Raw genomic sequence first — 18,423 nt, forward strand, 5'->3', positions numbered from 1 at the left:
TATATATATATATATATATATATATATATATATATATATATATATATATATATATATATGAGAAGTGTTACGTAGAGAAATCATATATCTCTAAAATTTTCAGATTCGATAGATGATGAATGAGAACTCGCGTACTCCTCTCTAGTGAAGATCTACATGGTAGACATGACGATGACACTCAAATCGTTACGAGATCTCACTCTCCATGGGCAACACAACGCTACTAGAGTAAGGAGGAGGAGAGGAGTCTGAGGAGAATATTAGAGGCAATCACCAAAAGCTCTAGCTATGAACATTGAGGTTCCTCCTATTTATAGAGATGCATACAACTTAACACTTAATGGATCTTGTCCTTATTAGGTATTAGATCTATATTCAATTACCTAATCTAATTGAATCTTATCTATAGGATCCAAAATAAGAATGTCATGGATATCTCATATTCATACCTCTACTCATTGCAATATCTACCATATGTGTGTGACTCTCTATGCCCGATACCGAACTGGCCGTGAGTCACTCTTGTTAGAACTCCTTATGACTTAGAACTCCTTTTGATATAGTGAATTATTATCTTTATAATAAGTCACTTGACTCATCGACTATGGACATATCATGCCACTACGCTAGAGCCCCTAAACATACAAGGGATCTAATCGATCAAACATGTCTATCTGTAGTTACCGTGTATCTATAGTCTTTTATCCATCTAATATCCCAAAGATCATATATCGAGTATAGTAACGTCAAGCCCATACGAAATCTTGTCCGAGTCTCGCTCTACTTGGATTCTCTCAGAGAACTTCTTCTCTCTTAATCCGAATGACCATGGCTAGAGATTTTATCTGAACGAGCACACACGAGATACTCCTCTTATGATGCTGAGAGTGGATGATTCTTTGTTGACACTCAATTGCCTTCGTAAGGTTGGCTATCATTCCCGATAACTCGTTATACTAGATTTGAAACTTTCAAACATATAAATATGGCATCAAAGAATAAAATACTAACATTCTTGGTGTCTAAAGTTTAATTATTAAATGCACGACTATGATTACGGAATCGTTATCTAACGTACGGTATCATTAACCATTCAGCATTCTGTAAGCGGATCAATCAATGAACTCATTCTCCAATAAGCACATGCAATACATCTTTAATGTCCCCACACGAGTGCTATGAGATCAATTGGCTCCATCATATGAACGAGCATACAACGTACCGATCTATCCGATTATCTCGATGTCCATCTCGAATAACCTATGATCGGAACGATTTAAGATTTCTGTTTAAAGATGAATCGATCTCATTAGAATATTTTTTTTTAATAAATATAATAAAAAATATATTAATATTTTAATTTACTAAGTATGATTATACATATCTTTAGATCATTTCTCGCATTAGGGATTCTAAGACTTGAAAAACGTCGTGCCGAAAGAAAGAATGATACAAGTAACAATATCAATGTTTGGAACGATCCTTAGATGAATAATATACTTATTAATAAATAATTATTTTTAATAAAATATTTAATTTAATTTATCATGATTTTCGGGCTTGAAGATAAAGAGTCGTTTATCAACCTTTGCAAGGTGAGCATCATGGCGATAGCGAGGGATGGTCTCATATCATTCAACCTAAGGTTAAACAAAAGTTCAAACATTTATTGTGAAAATTGTTGTGGAAGTGGTGATTACATTCTTTGAATGATTCTTGGAACTGTGGGATATCATCAGCAAGGATCTTAATGCGACTTTCGGTGTCTTTGGACGACTAGGGTAATGGAGCTTGGCTGGAACAAGTATCTCAATGTTGCAAATTGTTGCTATATCCGATTCGCTATAGTTTATTTGGAAGAACAGGGGCAAGAACCTTCGTCGCAATCGCTTCCTCCCCGCAACATCCAGATTTAAAGCCTTAATTAATGTTTTCTTTTATCATTAACAACGATGAACCTTTTCTTTATTATTTACTCCCGAAGCAGACAAGGGGAGAGTTGCTCCAAAGACTCGACACGAGTAAGAGTGATGTGCGATGCGTCGGAGAGAGCCAAACCAGAAGTTTCTGTTACATATGGGTGTGTTGTGTTGGCCAATGCATTATCCAGATTTTGACGGAAATTTATTTATATAGCTCTTTGGAAGGAGACCAAGGTACTAAAATGATCTCATGTTCTTAGGGTTTCAAATTTCGTTGTCCACAAGCTGGCTAATATTCTTAGTGGTGGGATGTTGCCACCGATTTTTGTAGCTGGGCTAATCTTCTGAACGCATGATCTGTAATTCTCTTTCAGAAGACCCAAAAAAAAAGGTCTTGGCACGTCGACTTCCGGCCGCGGTATGGCCGGCGACGAGGAAGCGAAGCCGGAGACGCGTTGGTTTCGACGGTGCTCTCCCCAGGTGCAGCTCGACAAGCTCAGGGTATTCCCTAACTCTGTTGCTCCTTGCGTCGTGTTAATTTCTCTAATTCGTGCCAAGAATCATCCCATGACATCTCCTCGTGAAGACTTGTGTGAAATTGGAAGGATCTACTTGCTAGGCGGATCTCAAGATAGCCCTATGTTTTTAGTTCCGTCAAGACTTCAATTTTGTTCTCTGATTAGCACATGTAGTAGGAATTGCACAAGTAGCGTTTGCAACTCAAAGCACAGGCAAAGGAGAGAACAAAATTGAAAGGTACCTTTATGTTCTTTGTTGTTCCGCTGTCACAATCTGTTGATTCATGCTTTCTAAGTTCCTTCAGGGAGCACACAGATGAGTGTAAAGACATGTGAGGAGACACCTGATGTGGAGAATACAGATACTTCGGTCACTACTGTTGGAGGCAGTTCAAGTTCTCCGACATCAAAAGAAAAAAAGAAAAAGGCTTGCTTGACATGTTCTCCTATAATTTTAGAATTTCGGATTAACTCTTTCCTTCTCTTGCATTACACATTCCACCTTCTACAAAGCACATTATAGTGTAGGGTATTGCTGTTTCACTTGTTATTGCTGTTTACTTGCATTTGTATGTGGCCCAATGCCCATAAGTTTTCATTCCTTATTTGAGATGTAGGGTATTTCTCCAGTTGTCTTGTTTTATGTATTAAAGATTCCTAATTTTTTTTACAAATCTGTAATTAGACATATCTTTTTTTTTGTCTAAATGTAAAATATATTGTAAAACAGTTTAGAAGAAATCATATCTGGCAGCTCCCTTTTTAACAATGTTATGAAAACGTTGTTCCTCATAGAAATTTACAATATGATTCAAACTGCCAACTATAAATTCGACACCTTATCCTGTGGTAATTCTTTTGCGAGTCATAATGTTCTTTTTACACCTTTTATGAGGTTAAGCCTTGGTGCCATTAGGTTGAGCCAGAGTTTAAGTCAAAAGAAATAACACTTTACCTTGTTGGGTAAGATTGCATATGTTGAGCCTCAAATGACATATTGATGGAAGCCATATATAGTGGATGATTCTACTTTTAGTATTTCTTATATGATTTTTAGTTAATTTTTGGTAACCTTTGACCAGTCATGGTTTTCTCTATGACATGACAAAAGCATGATGTGGTATATGTTTTTCCCCCTTTCAAAATTTTAACTAAAAGGTAACCTTTTTATCTGTAACTTTCATAGAATCCTAAAAGAATTCTACTCTTTCTTTCTCATGCCCGAGAAAGAAAAAGTTGTCCTCTATCATCGATCCTTGTAGCACTATAATAATCATCGTGTGCTTTATACTACCTCAATAATATATTTTTAATCTCTTCTCTAATTAAATTATGCCACTCAATGTATTATTTTCGTATACTATATGACATATTATTTTTGCATTTATATCTTACTCATGTGATAAAAAGTTCTCTTTCCTTAAAGATTAATAGGTACTTAGAGTCTCTTGAAGTACTTCTTTCCAAGTTGTCATTTTGAGTACCAGAATCGTTTCGGTGATCTAGTTGGACCGACATTGTAACACTCCAATTAGTCCTACATTGAAAGTGGGCAAGATTAAGATTACTTTATAAGGGCCTGATTAGTGTATTATTATCAACTTTAGTTTGAGCATATTGACCAATGATTTGGGTCAAACGAAGTTGATAGACTAGTTAGTCCATCAGGCCCGGGTCATGACATTTAGTATCAGAGCTAACTTAGTATTTAAGCATGGTGAGAGGGCTCGCACTATGTTTGATTTGATCTAAATGATGTTGGGCCTTGACAAGGACATCAAGCCCTTGAGTGGGTAAAATTGTAATACCCCGATTAGTCCCACATCAGAAGTGGAGAAGACTAAGATTGGTTTATAAGATTTGGGTTAAATGAAATTAATGGACTAGCTAGTCTAGAGGAGGAAGAAGTTTTAGAGAGGAAGGTAGTGAAGGAACAAAAAAGGAAGAAGGAAGAACAGGAAAAAAGAAGCGAAGACAAGAAGAGGAGGAGAAGAGAAGGGCATGTATTGGAGAGATAAACGATAATGGGCGGACAAAGATGACAACGAATATAGCAACATCGTGAGAAATGAGTGCAAGCCCTAATCGTGGACGTGTCACACTTATATTTTAGGTTTATTTGTTTCTATAAAGATTTAGACTGAACCACTCGAAAATGGAAATGGTCGCCCATTTTGTACTGTTTCGGGTGATTTGACGGTCCTTGCTTTTTTTCTTTATTTTATACATCCTTGTGCTAATGCGTACTTACGGGGGGCGACATCCAACGATGGCATCATTGACAACGACGACAACGAAGATGGCAATGTCATGAGAAATGGGTGCAAGCCCTAATCGTGGGTGTGTTGCACTTATTTTAGGTTTATTTGTTTTTATAAAGATTTAGATTGAACCATCCGAAAACGGAAACGACCGGTGCGTACCGGAGGAGGAAGAAGAAGAAGTTTTAGAGAGGAAGGCAGTGGAGGAACAAAGGAGGAAGAAGGAAGAAGAGGAAAAAAGAAGCAGAGGCAAGAACAAGAGAAGAGAAGGACGTGTATCAGAGAGATAAACAACAACGTATGGGCGAGCGACATCCAATGGTGGCATCACTGACAACGACGACAACGAAGATAGCAACGTCGTGAGAAACGGGTGCAAGCCCTAATCATGGACGTGTCGCACCTATATTTTAGGTTTATTTATTTTTATAAAGATTTAGACTGAACCACCTGAAAATGGAAACGGCCGGTATGTACTGCCCATTTTGTACTGTTTCGGGTGATTTGACGGTCCTTGCTTTTTTCTTTATTTTATACATCCATGTGCTAATGCGTACTTACTATTTAGACATCATAAAACCCCTTGTTATCATTTGAATATTGGGTAACTGGGCATTCCTCAAAGGTGACGGCACAAAAAATGGAGGCTTGTGCATGAATCACACTATTGGACTATTTGTAAAGAGCTTATGCAAGGTCTAAGTGTCTACTGCAAGCAACCTTGTGTATTAAGTAGTAACAGTTTTGTGTGTGACTGTAGCAGAACTTGATGGGAACTTAGTCAAGATGTAATTCATGGGTTTTAGTTGCTGAAACTAAGTAGCTGTGATTCAGAACTGTGGATACATTTGGAAGAACCTAATTATGTGGCCAACTAACTGCAGATAAGTTGGCAAACAAATTTGAGGGTTATTTGTAGTTAGACCATAATTTGGACGATAGATTCAGAAAACACTTGGTTATATATCCGAAATCAGAGGATATGTGGACAGAAAAGACAACTAAATCTCTTCCATTCTTTTTCATAGGTGTTTTCTATATTTTGTTGAATTGTAAGAAAGAAGGAACAGAGCAACATGAGAGATACAAGAATAGAAGCTCAATGAAGCAAAGAGTTAACTTGGGAACAGTCTGACATTTATGAAATTTTAACCTCAATTTTGTGTTCTTCTAACATAGTAGATCTTTATCTTAAAAGGGGCAGCCCAATGTACAATATTCCATCAATTTAAGGTTTGTGAACGTGTAGTGTACATAACTTTGTACCAATAAGCATGGTATACAATTTCGAATGGTACCGCCTTGTAACGGACAAACTTCTAAACAAGATGTTGGATGTAATGCTTATGTCTGTCCGTTGTCTTTTGGCATGTTCATGCCTTGTACAGAATGTAAAGGGGCGGCCGAAGGCTTAATAGTCCCATTTTAGTTGGGTTGGTGGCCTCTTTAGGCTTGTAAATAAAGGTTGTGTCGTGTGGACACGTTCGAGAGCTTTTCGGTCTGTAATGGATCATTTTACCCTTTGTTGTGCAACTATTCAGAGCTTGTAAAGTCTGTTTGTAATTTGCATTGTCTATGAAGTGTTTTTCGGACATGTTTGCTTGTGGATCCCGATTGAGGCGTTCTCTTTAACCCGTTCTCTCTTTTGTTGGTCCTAAGGGACAATGGGAGGCTTCGGGGAGGCTGACCTTTGCGGACGGACGCGCGAGGGTGCCGCACGCCTTAGGCAAAACCAGCTAAGGTCGTGACATTGTGGTATCAGAGCGGGACAAGTACTCATAGAAACACTTGACATGCAAACGTGGGGGACCTAGCGGGGCTGCGTTGAGGGCAGTCAGCACACGCGCGACCGTTTGAGGGAAAACGGGCATGGAGATGTAGGGAAAAGAGTCGCTCAGAGGAGCGGGCATCTGAGATTGGCATTCAGAGGAATGGCCAACCCTTCGCGCAAGAGGCACCACGAGAACAGGCAAGCTTGGAAGAATTTGGAGCGCACAAAGGTTGGGATGGCTGAGTTTGAGCTACGGCTCAACGTTGACAACTTTACTTGATGGTGCTCAAGGCAAGCGAGGCGCTTGGCAAAGGACGAGACCATGCAAAGTGGAATGAGTTGCTCAGCGACCGAAAGAGTTGTGCAAAGCTCACAGAGGTGAGGGGAATTGCTAACTCGAAGAATTCGGTACTCATGCATGGGCTTGTATGCGGACGATGGATTGTTCGTGGCCATCCCAAGGCGGTCGAGACTCGGCGCCATGGAGCATTGAAACTTTCTCTTCGACATGCGAAGGATACGTCCGGAGGAGGCTGAAGTGTGCAACGAGTTCAGCATGTTGCTAGGCCTTGAGGGGTGCAGCGGTGGCTGTATTGACGTGGAGGCGCAATCTAGTAAGTGCGTTTGCAAGAGGCAGAACAATGCACAGTTTGTTCAGCAGATCGGAGTAGTCCAAGGGGATGGTGGTCTCCGAAACGAAGAGAGATGTTGCTCCAACGGGACAGTTATCCAGGAGGGATAAGTCTCAGCTCTCCAGAGGGAGAATCATGTGAGACGGACTTCACATGTTGAGGAGGAGTACCTCACAAACAACAACTCCACGAAGCTCGATGGACTGAGCAAGCGGCGAGGAGTCGTCGCATGATCTCGCTTGAGAGAATGCATTGGTGGATGCATTGCGAGATCAAGTGGGGGAGCGACCCAAAGCAACTCAAATGGAGGCACACTTGGAGTCGATATGGAGATCGGACTCAAGGGAGGGCTGACCCGTGGAATGGTGGGCGCGAGGGCCACCATCGACTCAATGCAGAAACGAGGAGCGGAGCAACTTGGGTGTAACTTGGCGAAGTACCCAAGCCGCATGAAGGGAGCCAGCATAGAAGTTGGAACATGGAGCAGAGGCACAGCGCTTTCCCTAGACAGAGGTCAAGGACATGAACTCTTGCAGAGGCAGGAGTAGAATCATGCTGTTCCCTGGGTCCTTCATTCTGACAGAGCGGACTCATCTTGCATGGTGCCAAAGACGAAGGGAGCTTCGGGGCACATGCACCTTATCTCGGAGGAGCATTCGATGGAGGAACTAAGGCGACTCAATTTGCGGAGGCGAAGTTGGGTACAGAAGGTCTTAGCACGGGGCAAGAGGACGCAGAGGCGGGTACTCTTGAAGAATATGCCATAGTGTTGCCATTCGAGTTGCTATGAAGGAAGCGGTGCGCAGTGGAGATTGTGCTGGTAGGGGCAGAGGCCCAGGATCCAGACAATGGTGCACAAATTACATTGAAGTCGGTGGACTTCGGGAGCTACTAGGCGACGGACTGTCCTAGAGCGGTGCTTCATCTAGGTGTGACCCAAGAGTGGGTGGATGAAGGTCGATTGCCAAAGGAGCGAACAAAATCGAAGGTGGAGGAGACCCTGCGATGTATTGGCAGAGGCCACACATGGAGGGTTCACAATTCGAGTTTATTCCACAAGGATCAGAATGCAATGGAGATGTCACCAGGAGGCGACATGGTGCAGCGGATCGTGGTGGAACAGTTTGTGGCAATGCGACACACACGACATAGTCCCGTGAGGGATGAGATCATATGGAGGTATGATCGGGAGCTACTGGGAGCTTCGCTTTGGTGAACAACACGACGGCAAGAAGGGCTATGGATTCAAGGAGTGAAGGCCATGGTACCGCAGAGGCGGGTCTTCCGGGCGTGCACCGAATTTTGCATCGGATGAAAACCTTGGTCATCAGCATATGGGGGCTGGGTTCCACCAAGGGAAAAGTTCGAATGCAAGTACCAGTGAGTCCCATGAGAGGGACTTGATCATGCAGAGGTATGATCGAAGCAGCTGGAGAGTTGGACTGCTCCAGAGCTCATATTCGCTTAAGGGAGCCCGACAAGTCAGAGGACAAGGTCGAGTAAGCGAACGTTGCTACCAAGGAAGCTAAGGAGAACAGAATCGGTGCAAACCCTACAATGTGATGGCAGAGGCCATGCATGGGAGTTGCAGTCTGTCTTTCCATCGACCAAACAGACTGCTTGGAGAACACAGAGGTGTTGAAGCAGGAGGTCGAAAGGGGCGAGGAAGCGACGACGAGTCCAGAGGGACTTAGCTACCCAAAATCAAGCATCAGTTAGAATGGAGGTGGACTCAGAGGAGTGCCACGGAGACATCTCTACTGATTGTGAAGGAAAGGGATACAGAGGCGAGGCGACGGATAGTAGGGCCATGGGCATGGCAGCGCCATGGTACCGCAGAGGCGGGACTTCCGTGCAAGTCATTGATCCCTTGCTCTCACGGAGGGAGAGCGCTTGGTCGTGAAAGGGGCCGAGGAGGTGGAGCATGCAGAGGCAATCTCCAAGTACCGAGACAAGGCTGAAGGGCAGAGGCCAAGAAACTTCGTAAGACCGGTGTCAACAAGTTTCTCATCAAGATAGCCGTAAGTGAAGGACTTCGGGTCATGCAAGAGTGCACGACCAAGGAACGAAGCAGGCAGTACGCGGTGCTGTACCTTTGCTACTCAGTGGAGTAGGCGGCAGGGTTGATGGAGAAGACGGTACAATCCCAGAGGCGACCTCATCTATCAGAGAATTACTCCAAGTTGGGGTGAAAACTTCCTGCATTCCAGAAGTTCAATGGCATTGAGAAGGTGAATCACAGTAGCTAACTCAACGCAAGGAGTGCAAACACTTCAAGTGCTTCAGAAGTGTGAGCAAAGAGCAGGCGAAGGCCAGTAACCAGCTCGATGCATGAAGTACAACCTCGAGGAGGCGGGCGAAGTCAAGTAACCTTTGCCTTCTCAACTCTTAAGAGAATGGGCGAAACCGAGTACCCCAATTCTCTTATCTATCCAGCAGAGGAGCTCTGCACAAGTTCAAAGACCCTTCGAAGAGAATGGAAGATAATAGTTGTCAAATCCTCACCAACGGTGATCAGTGCTACTGAGAGTAGATTGTCCGCCTCATTTCCCAACGAAATGCCAATCGAAAGCGGAAGTGATGCGAACCTACTTGGATGTGACAACTAAGTGAAAGAAGAGTCAATGAGCAGATTTTGTGGAGGAAGGACCCAAAACTTCAGAAGTTTGCGAGGCGATGCTCGTTAAAGCTCCAACAAGCATCCACCCAGTTCAAGCAGCATGTGGAAATTTTGAGAGACTGGCGCACTAAGGATGGTCTTTTCCTTCATTTGGTGGATCCGCAGGAATCAACGAGGATCAATACAACTCAGCCAACCCCACACCAGAGTCAGAGTCATTGGCGAGTTGAAGCAGCATGGCGGATCAAAGGTTCGACTACTCAGAAACAGCAACGGAGAGCAGCTGGGAGCCAGGAGGCGCATTGCAGCTGGAGCGGAAGATTGAAGACTCAGCAAAGGCGAATAGTTGCAGTGTTCACAAAGGCTTCGACGAGGACGTCGAAGGGATAAGTGGGGGAGAATGTAACGGACAAACTTCTAAACAAGATGTTGGATGTAATGCTTATGTCTGTCCGTTGTCTTTTGGCATGTTCATGCCTTGTACAGAATGTAAAGGGGCGGCCGAAGGCTTAATAGTCCCATTTTAGTTGGGTTGGTGGCCTCTTTAGGCTTGTAAATAAAGGTTGTGTCGTGTGGACACGTTCGAGAGCTTTTCGGTCTGTAATGGACCATTTTACCCTTTGTTGTGCAACTATTCAGAGCTTGTAAAGTCTGTTTGTAATTTGCATTGTCTATGAAGTGTTTTTCGGACATGTTTGCTTGTGGATCCCGATTGAGGCGTTCTCTTTAACCCGTTCTCTCTTTTGTTGGTCCTAAGGGACAATGGGAGGCTTCGGGGAGGCTGACCTTTGCGGACGGACGCGCGAGGGTGCCGCACGCCTTAGGCAAAACCAGCTAAGGTCGTGACAGCCTGGTACAAGCGGTACATACCGGTCCGATGATATATCGGTACGCGGACCGCTCGCTACTAGATGGAAGGTGCTACAGTGCTACACTGTAGCATTGCTATAGTGCTACAGTAAGGGGAAGAAATATTTAAAACCGCTCGGTAACAGTGATACAGTGCTCCAACGGTCAAATTGACCGTTGGAACCCTTTCTCATGGTATTTAAACCCTTCTTCTCTCCTATTTCACTTCATTACATTCTCATACTCTATTAAACTATCTCAAATTCTTTTTTTCTCATATTTGTGCACTCCTAAACTCTACAAAACAATGATTTGTGAATTGAATCGAGGCTATTTTGGGAAGATTAAGAGGAAGAACTTTCTAATTAAGATGTATGTTTACATAAGGACAATTCGTAATGGACTGAAATACGAACATTGTACAAGATATTCTTCAAAGCTCGAAAAAGTTATGTGATACTATTCTTATCTAATTTACATTGATTTTGCTAAACTTATGCTATTATTATATTTATTTCTAACTTAAAAACCCTATCCTAACTTTTTTTTTTTAGTTTCAGGTATTTTCGGAGGGTTATACACCTAAATTAGGTGTATCGCTTGGTACGCTCTGGCGTACCGCTTGGTACGCTCTGGCATACCGCTCGGTACATGGTACCGTACCATACCGAGTCAATCTCGAAACACTAGTACGATACGGTATTGCATACCTTGCCAATAAGTACATAACCTTACACCAATAAACACAGCCCTTAGGTAACCTCGTTGTGATGCCAAGTTCTGAGTGGATTCTTGCTCTCCTATTAGTTGATCTCTTGTTGTTTTCTTTCATTTTTTTTTTTCTGTCCTTTTGCTAGAAAAAGGTACAAAGATGTTAGTCCTTCATTCATTGACCCAACAACAACAATTTGAGTTCTTATCACTACGTTTTGAGAACACACCTCAAGGATTCAGGATCTACAGTTTAAAATGGTCAAAAAGACTTAGGGTGATTTTAGTGGGATATCAGAGCTATTTAGTCAAATTCATCTTGAATTTGGTTTATGGCTTGTTGTTTTGTTGATTAGAAGAGTTAGCATGTACAGCTTCTTTTGGACCAGTATTTAATCTTAACCTAATATGCAGTCAAATATATAATTAAGGATGATTAAACAGATGTTCAAACATTTTTCTGGTGGTGGCTGATTGGGGAAGATGATGATCTTTACAAACTTGACATAACATAAGTTTATGGAACTTCAAAGCCACTGAAGAACACATGATTTGGTGTAATTGATCAAAAGGTCTGAGAGTGAATGGAGATGTTGAACTCCCAACACACAATGCTTGTGCTATAGAGTGAAGTTAATTTTAAACGTGCAAATTATAATAGCCTTTGGGTCATCTTAATTGTTGCCAGGACTTGAACAGCAATAGGCAAACATCTCAAATATCATGTTCAACATTTTTTCTGCAATTGAATGTCATGATAATTTTTAAATTTATCTGCGAAAGAACATCTATGAGGCTAAATTTAAGAATTTATCATCTTTATATCAAAGATAGTATGGTTGACAACTTTCAAGCTATATTGTCTCGATCAATTTTGAGAAGTTGGGACACAAGGTTTAGACATGCATTATTTGAAAAAACTAGGTTTTGAACTTTGTTGAAAAATACTGCATATATAAGAAGTATGATGGATATAATGTGCTTCTTATATTGTTTGTAGTCATAGGAAAGTTGTTTTCCGTTTAACTTGGGTTGAATAATTTCTCTATGAAAGTTTCAGATACAAGTTTATCAATCTGGCTTCTCTGTTTTTCCATGATGTGTTTTTCATGATTAGAGCCACATTTAGTGAGCACCATCATCATTACTACGGTATCCAAGCCTTGTCCCTAAAAAAGGGGTAAAAAGTAATAATATAAGTTGGGAAGGCTAATCACGTGGCACAATAGATGATATCCCATCTACATAAAAGAATGACCAAGTAAAACAAAGACACGAGCAAGGTTCGCCTTACCATACCGTACCGGCGTTTTGACCTGGGCTCAGTACGGTACGGTACGATATACCGAGCGATACACCTGATTTCACAGATTTAACCCTCCGAAAATACCTGAAAATTAAAAAAAAAGTTAGGATAGGGTTTTCAAGTTACAAATAAATATAGTAATAGTATAAGTTTAGCAAAATCAATGTAAATTAGGTAAGAATAGTATCGCATATCTTTTTCGGGCTTTGAGGTAGTCTTGTTCGAGGTTCGTATTTCAGCCCGTTATAGATTGAAATATCTACAGAAAAATCAGTTGAATTGTTAGACTATTTTGTTACAATATAAACTCTAAAATTCAAATGAATTAAATAATCACATATGTAGATATACCTTATTGTTGATTCTACCACCAAAACGAACGACGGGTCTCCACGGATGGTGGATCGGGGTCCTCGATCCGATACATCTGCATATCAATATGATACGTTTGTTGGACCCAATCATGAAATTGATCCCATAACATAGTGTATTGATACACCGTATGTCATTGATGCATCAATGTGGTGCTGATTGTAGACTGATCGTCATGAATCATATTTGTTCGAGGCAGCTCTTGAGGCATATATTGGTGAATGTCAAAACTTCTACTTTCGCTACTGATCTGCTGTTCTGTATCATATTGTTGCTCAGAGAAGGATGACCAACTATCACCATACTGTTGTTGCTCGTATGATTTTCCATAATACGATGGTTGTGAATACGATGAGCCTCTTTCTATGTCTATATCATGTATGCTATGTCGCATTTGTTCATATTCATCCACTGCCTTCCCCTTCCCCTTCCCCTTCCGCGTATAAACTTGACCAGTACCTTGTCGAGTTCCATGATCTGAATCTTGAGTGGCATGTGTAAAATATTGCTCCTCAGTCTATTCACCACCCTGAAGTTGTGTAGACGAGACCAACGACTGCCCGACATCACCGCCATCATCTGTCGAGGCACTACTGTCCGTGTTGCTGTCATGTCTCTAGACTGAGCGAGAAAGAGAATGTGATTGTGAAGGTGTCTCGTCGCCCGACTCGATTTTTTCCAACGATGCAACTGATGCTACTGCCTTCCCCTTTGCCTTTGCACATTGGGCGGACGAGTGTGACCGTTGGGTGTCGGTAGTTCACCATGGAGTCTACCTCATGCTACTAGTTTGGCCTAACTGAGAAGGAGCAGTTGGTTGCCTCATGCTGGTTGACCTCTGGTTTCCACTACCACTGCCATGCTCCAATTGTGAGTCAGGTCGTCAATGCCTCATTGCTTCATCGACCGTATACTGATGTTCCAATGATGCACGAATCCCAGCTGTGAGATCCGGGTCGACTTGATCGTCGCAACCCTCATATTGATCATAAACTGGTTTCTGTGTAGCCCTATGATATTCTTTCTCAACTCTTGCCTTTTTTTTTAATGTATCTTCCTTTGCTTGTTTAAGCATGCTTTGAAATAATTTACGGATCTTCGTTAGAACATTCTTGCATTTTGCAATATCAGGATACCCACCAGTCAAATGCATTTTCACCCGAGTTATTCCTTCACCCTTGTCAATATAGTCACAATAAATACATTGACAATGACGACGGTTTCTATCTAGCTTTTGGGCATGAACCCATGCATCATCATGTGGATATTCCTTTAGTGCCGTGATCCTACCAAATTTAAATCAAATAAACTATAAAGTATAAACATATTAAATTGACCAAATATCAATCATAAATCATTAATCACAACATTAAATAATTTTATTAAAACATAACTAGTCATATTTTATCATCATAAATATGTTACATGCATAAAAGAAGTATTAAAATCATTAGATACACTAATTACACGATTAACATAGTTAATTTTTTACTAATTACTTCTTTTTCAACACTATAAACATGACAAACACCCTAATAGGTATTAAAGATATTGGATTGACAAAAATCGAACAAATTTCGATTAAATCATCATTAAAATGACTAATCGTAATATTAAATAACTTTAATAAAACATAATTAAACTTATTTTACCATCATATATATGTTAAACACATAAAAGAAACATTAAATATGTAATTTTAATCCAATATGATTCAAATTATGATAAAATCATCATTTATCTACACTAATTATACGATTAATATAGTTAATTTTTCACTAATTACTTCTTTTTCAACACTATAAACATGATAAACACCCTAATAGGTATTAAAGATATTGGATTGACATAAAATTGAACAAATTTCGATTAAATCATCATTAAAATGACTAATCGTAATATTAAATAACTTTAATAAAACATAATTAAACTTATTTTACCATCATATATATGTTAAACACATAAAAGAAACATTAAATATGTAATTTTAATCCAATATGATTCAAATTATGATAAAATCATCATTTATCTACACTAATTATACGATTAATATAGTTAATTTTTCACTAATTACTTCTCTTTCACAAATATAAACATTACAAATACCCTAATAGGTATTAAAGACATTGAATTGATATAAAATCGAATAAATTTCGATTAAATCATCATTAAAATGACTAATTATAGCATTAAATAACTTTAATAAAACTTAATTAAACTTATTATACTATCATAAATATTATTCAATATTTAATATGCATGAAACACACTAATCATAATCTTAAAGATCTTAATTACTTTCTAATTAAAGAAAACGAATACATACCTCTTGATTAGAAAGTTCTTCATCTTAATCTTCCCAAATTAGCCTCGATTGAATTCACAAATCGTTGTTTTATAGAGTTTAAGAGAGAAAAAAAAAGTGAGAGAGAGTTTAAGAGATTATAATGAAATAGGGGAGAGTATAACGAATACATAACTGCTACAGTGCGGTAACGGTCGATTTCGATCGTTACCGAGTGGTACCGGGCGGTAACGATCGAAATTTCGATCGTTACCGCCCGATATTACCCCGTATCGAATGATACCGCCCGATAGAATTTCGACCGTTACCGCCCGATATTACCCCGTATCGAATGATACCGCCCGATAGCGGTCGGTCCACGTATCGGTAGCCTGTCGGACCGGTACGTACCGCCCGTACCGAGTGGTACGATTCGGTATGGCAGACCTTGGACACGAGTGAAGTATGCCTTCCAAGTTAAATGGCTAGTTTCCACTTGGAAATGTCTACCTTGTCATAGTTTAAGCTTGAACTTTTAAATTCTCCATGAGAAAAATTCTAGATGATAGTCGGGAGATATCGACATGCATCTTGTGGCATCTTAAAGAATCATGAAACACCAAATTACATTATTCGTGCTGGCGTTGGTTATCTTCAGAAAAGAACATTTTCATGTATAGTTTGGATCTTCTTAGCAATTACTTTTACATTTCATAAACAGTAGCATGGATACAAATCTACCTTAGAACTTCTAAGTTTAATTTTGGCTATTTCTGCTTTTTGATAAATAATTGCTTGATTCTTTCATTTTCCTTTTGAACTGGAATTACTCAACTAAACTTGTGTCTGATATTCCCTCTTTTAAAACAGATATCTTACTTTAGCTATGGCTTTTTTATTTCTTGGTTAGTATTTAGCCTCCAATGGCAATTCTTTTATCTGCTAGGAATACATTTAAAGGCGGCTTTCCTGCTGGGAGGCTTGATGTGTGAAAATGATGAAAAAGCAAAATGGCAAACATTGATAACATTCCAAACAAGTATGACTTGTTAGCTATATTTGATGATTGGTAAATTTAAAGATCGGTTGACTGAAAAGCCATAATGATAATAAGAATAATAATAAGTCGTAGAACTTCTGGTGAGGAGCTTGAACAATAGAGTTTTGCCATAGTTGGATGGATATGTATTATTGATCTCAGAGCATCTTTTAGAAAAATAAAAAAAGGAGACTTTTTCATTTTATATGTTGACTTGTATGAACTTGCCATCGGGTTCATCAAATGCTTTCACGTCAGGTTGACAATCAGCAAGGAGACGTTTTCATCTGCGTCGAAGATATATTTTGCTTTGGATGTTCAAGGAATATGGAACCTGCTGGTCTCCCATAAAGGTGTTTGATTGCAACAAAATATAGATAATGGATGAACCATGACATGGGTTCGTTTGTTTCCTCATTCTTTGTTTTTATATGTTGCCAGTAGTCTCAGAAGGATGCAATGGTATTTTCTTTAATCATCAACGCAGAGAGAACCATGTCAATCATGATACGTTGTCATATGATGCTTAATTTTTGCTTAAACAACCTGGCTCTTCTATCTGCTTCACACACATTAAATATGTTGTTGCAGTTCAGATTCATGGGTCAGATATTATCTAAAAGATGACACTTGTGGGGTTCAATATCTGTCTCTACTTTATCCGAAAGATGCCTACTTTGTGAATTTGGGATATGCTAATCAAAGGAAGCACGAAACAACAAAATCAAAAGCAGGCACTATGCCCACTATTATGAAGTTTCTGAAGCTCTCGGTGCCGTTTAACTGTTTTTGTGTTCAAGTAAACTTGTTGATGTCTGAGAAGATGTGTGTGTGTATGTAATTGTATAGTCATTCATAGTGGGGTGCAGCTGAATTCTTGTTAGGAAACGCTAAACTCATTGTTCATCTCTGATAACCTAAATGAAAAGCTTCATGAGTTGAATTATTTTGCTTTGGGACCAAAGAGATTGATCTGAGTGACATATAATTTTATTGTGTCTTACATCATAAGAAGGTTAGCCAGAATGAGGTGGTGGGTTGTAGAGTGCAACATCATGCCAATTAGATTTAACGCACACATGATATAAGCTGCACAGCTGCACTCATCAATGTTAGGTGGAAACTGACCGATGAGTGGCATGAATCATGAAGTGTCCTCTCTTTGCATTAATTACTTCAGCAATCTGCCCAATGAAATATGTGCATTTCTTCATTTTTTTTTTTTAATATGACCAAGACACATCAGTCAATATGCATTACCTGCATGCTATTACGGCGTGCGTGCTATATATATATATATATTTTTTTTTTACAGTTGGTGGATGAAATATATTTTACAGTTGGAGTTGGTGGATGAAATGGATCATGTTTGACATGAATCATAATAATTCTCTTTCGTCATTAAGTGAGCAAGCATTAATTGTTATTTATGTGTCGAATATAACAACGACGATAGGGTATACTTTGTGATGGATCGATTGTTGATTTCCGGTAGTGGTTATAAAAGGAGAAAAAGTCAGGTGAGAGGAAAAGAAGCTTGAAATTATGGTACGCATACAAGTCAATGCTTTAAATCCAAAAGGTGGGGCCGTGGATAATTAATTTGTAATCTCATCGGCAAACACCTTTTCTGCATCAACATCGGTCGGGTGAGATTAAAAAACAAAAGCAGCGAGCGATGGTGGATTGGCAATTGCAAAAGAGCAAACTACTTTATTATTATTTTTTTTGTTCTGTCCGACACCCATAAAATAATTAAAGCGATTGTGAAGCAAGCAACATATGTAGTACAAGGTGGCATGATGATGTTCATGGAAACAAGCAGCCTTGGAAGCTGATACTGTCTGAGATGACATCTCATTTTCAGATCACACCAACACTAGTATTATTATTATTATTATTATTATTATTATTATTATTATTATTATTATTATTATTATTATTATTATTATTATTATTATTATTATTATTATTATTATTATTATTATTATTCAGTCAGCCAATCTTTCTTTCCCCGGGTGGGACCCCGTAGCCCACCTGATTTGGACATGTACAAATCCAAGAAAACAAGAAAAGGTGTGTAGTAATGCGCTCTCTTCTTCGGATTCTCTGCTGCATTGTAAACATCTTCCAAAGTG

General features: G+C 39.7%; 2 long non-coding RNA genes across 2 annotated transcripts; both read left to right on the forward strand.

The window, feature by feature from the left end:
• The first annotated feature begins 2,168 nt into the window (after window positions 1-2,168).
• LOC135593399 (uncharacterized) lies at window positions 2,169-3,121 on the forward strand. Its single transcript, XR_010479570.1, has 2 exons — window positions 2,169-2,678; window positions 2,746-3,121. It is a non-coding gene; the product is annotated as an uncharacterized LOC135593399 (long non-coding RNA).
• A 3,457-nt stretch (window positions 3,122-6,578) lies between these two features.
• Window positions 6,579-17,231, forward strand: LOC135593400 (uncharacterized). The gene is made up of 2 exons (XR_010479571.1): window positions 6,579-16,638; window positions 16,877-17,231. It is a non-coding gene; the product is annotated as an uncharacterized LOC135593400 (long non-coding RNA).
• The last annotated feature ends 1,192 nt before the right edge of the window (window positions 17,232-18,423 follow it).

The sequence above is a fragment of the Musa acuminata genome, chromosome BXJ1-9, assembly GCF_036884655.1.
Source record: "Musa acuminata AAA Group cultivar baxijiao chromosome BXJ1-9, Cavendish_Baxijiao_AAA, whole genome shotgun sequence".
NCBI lineage: Eukaryota > Viridiplantae > Streptophyta > Magnoliopsida > Zingiberales > Musaceae > Musa > Musa acuminata.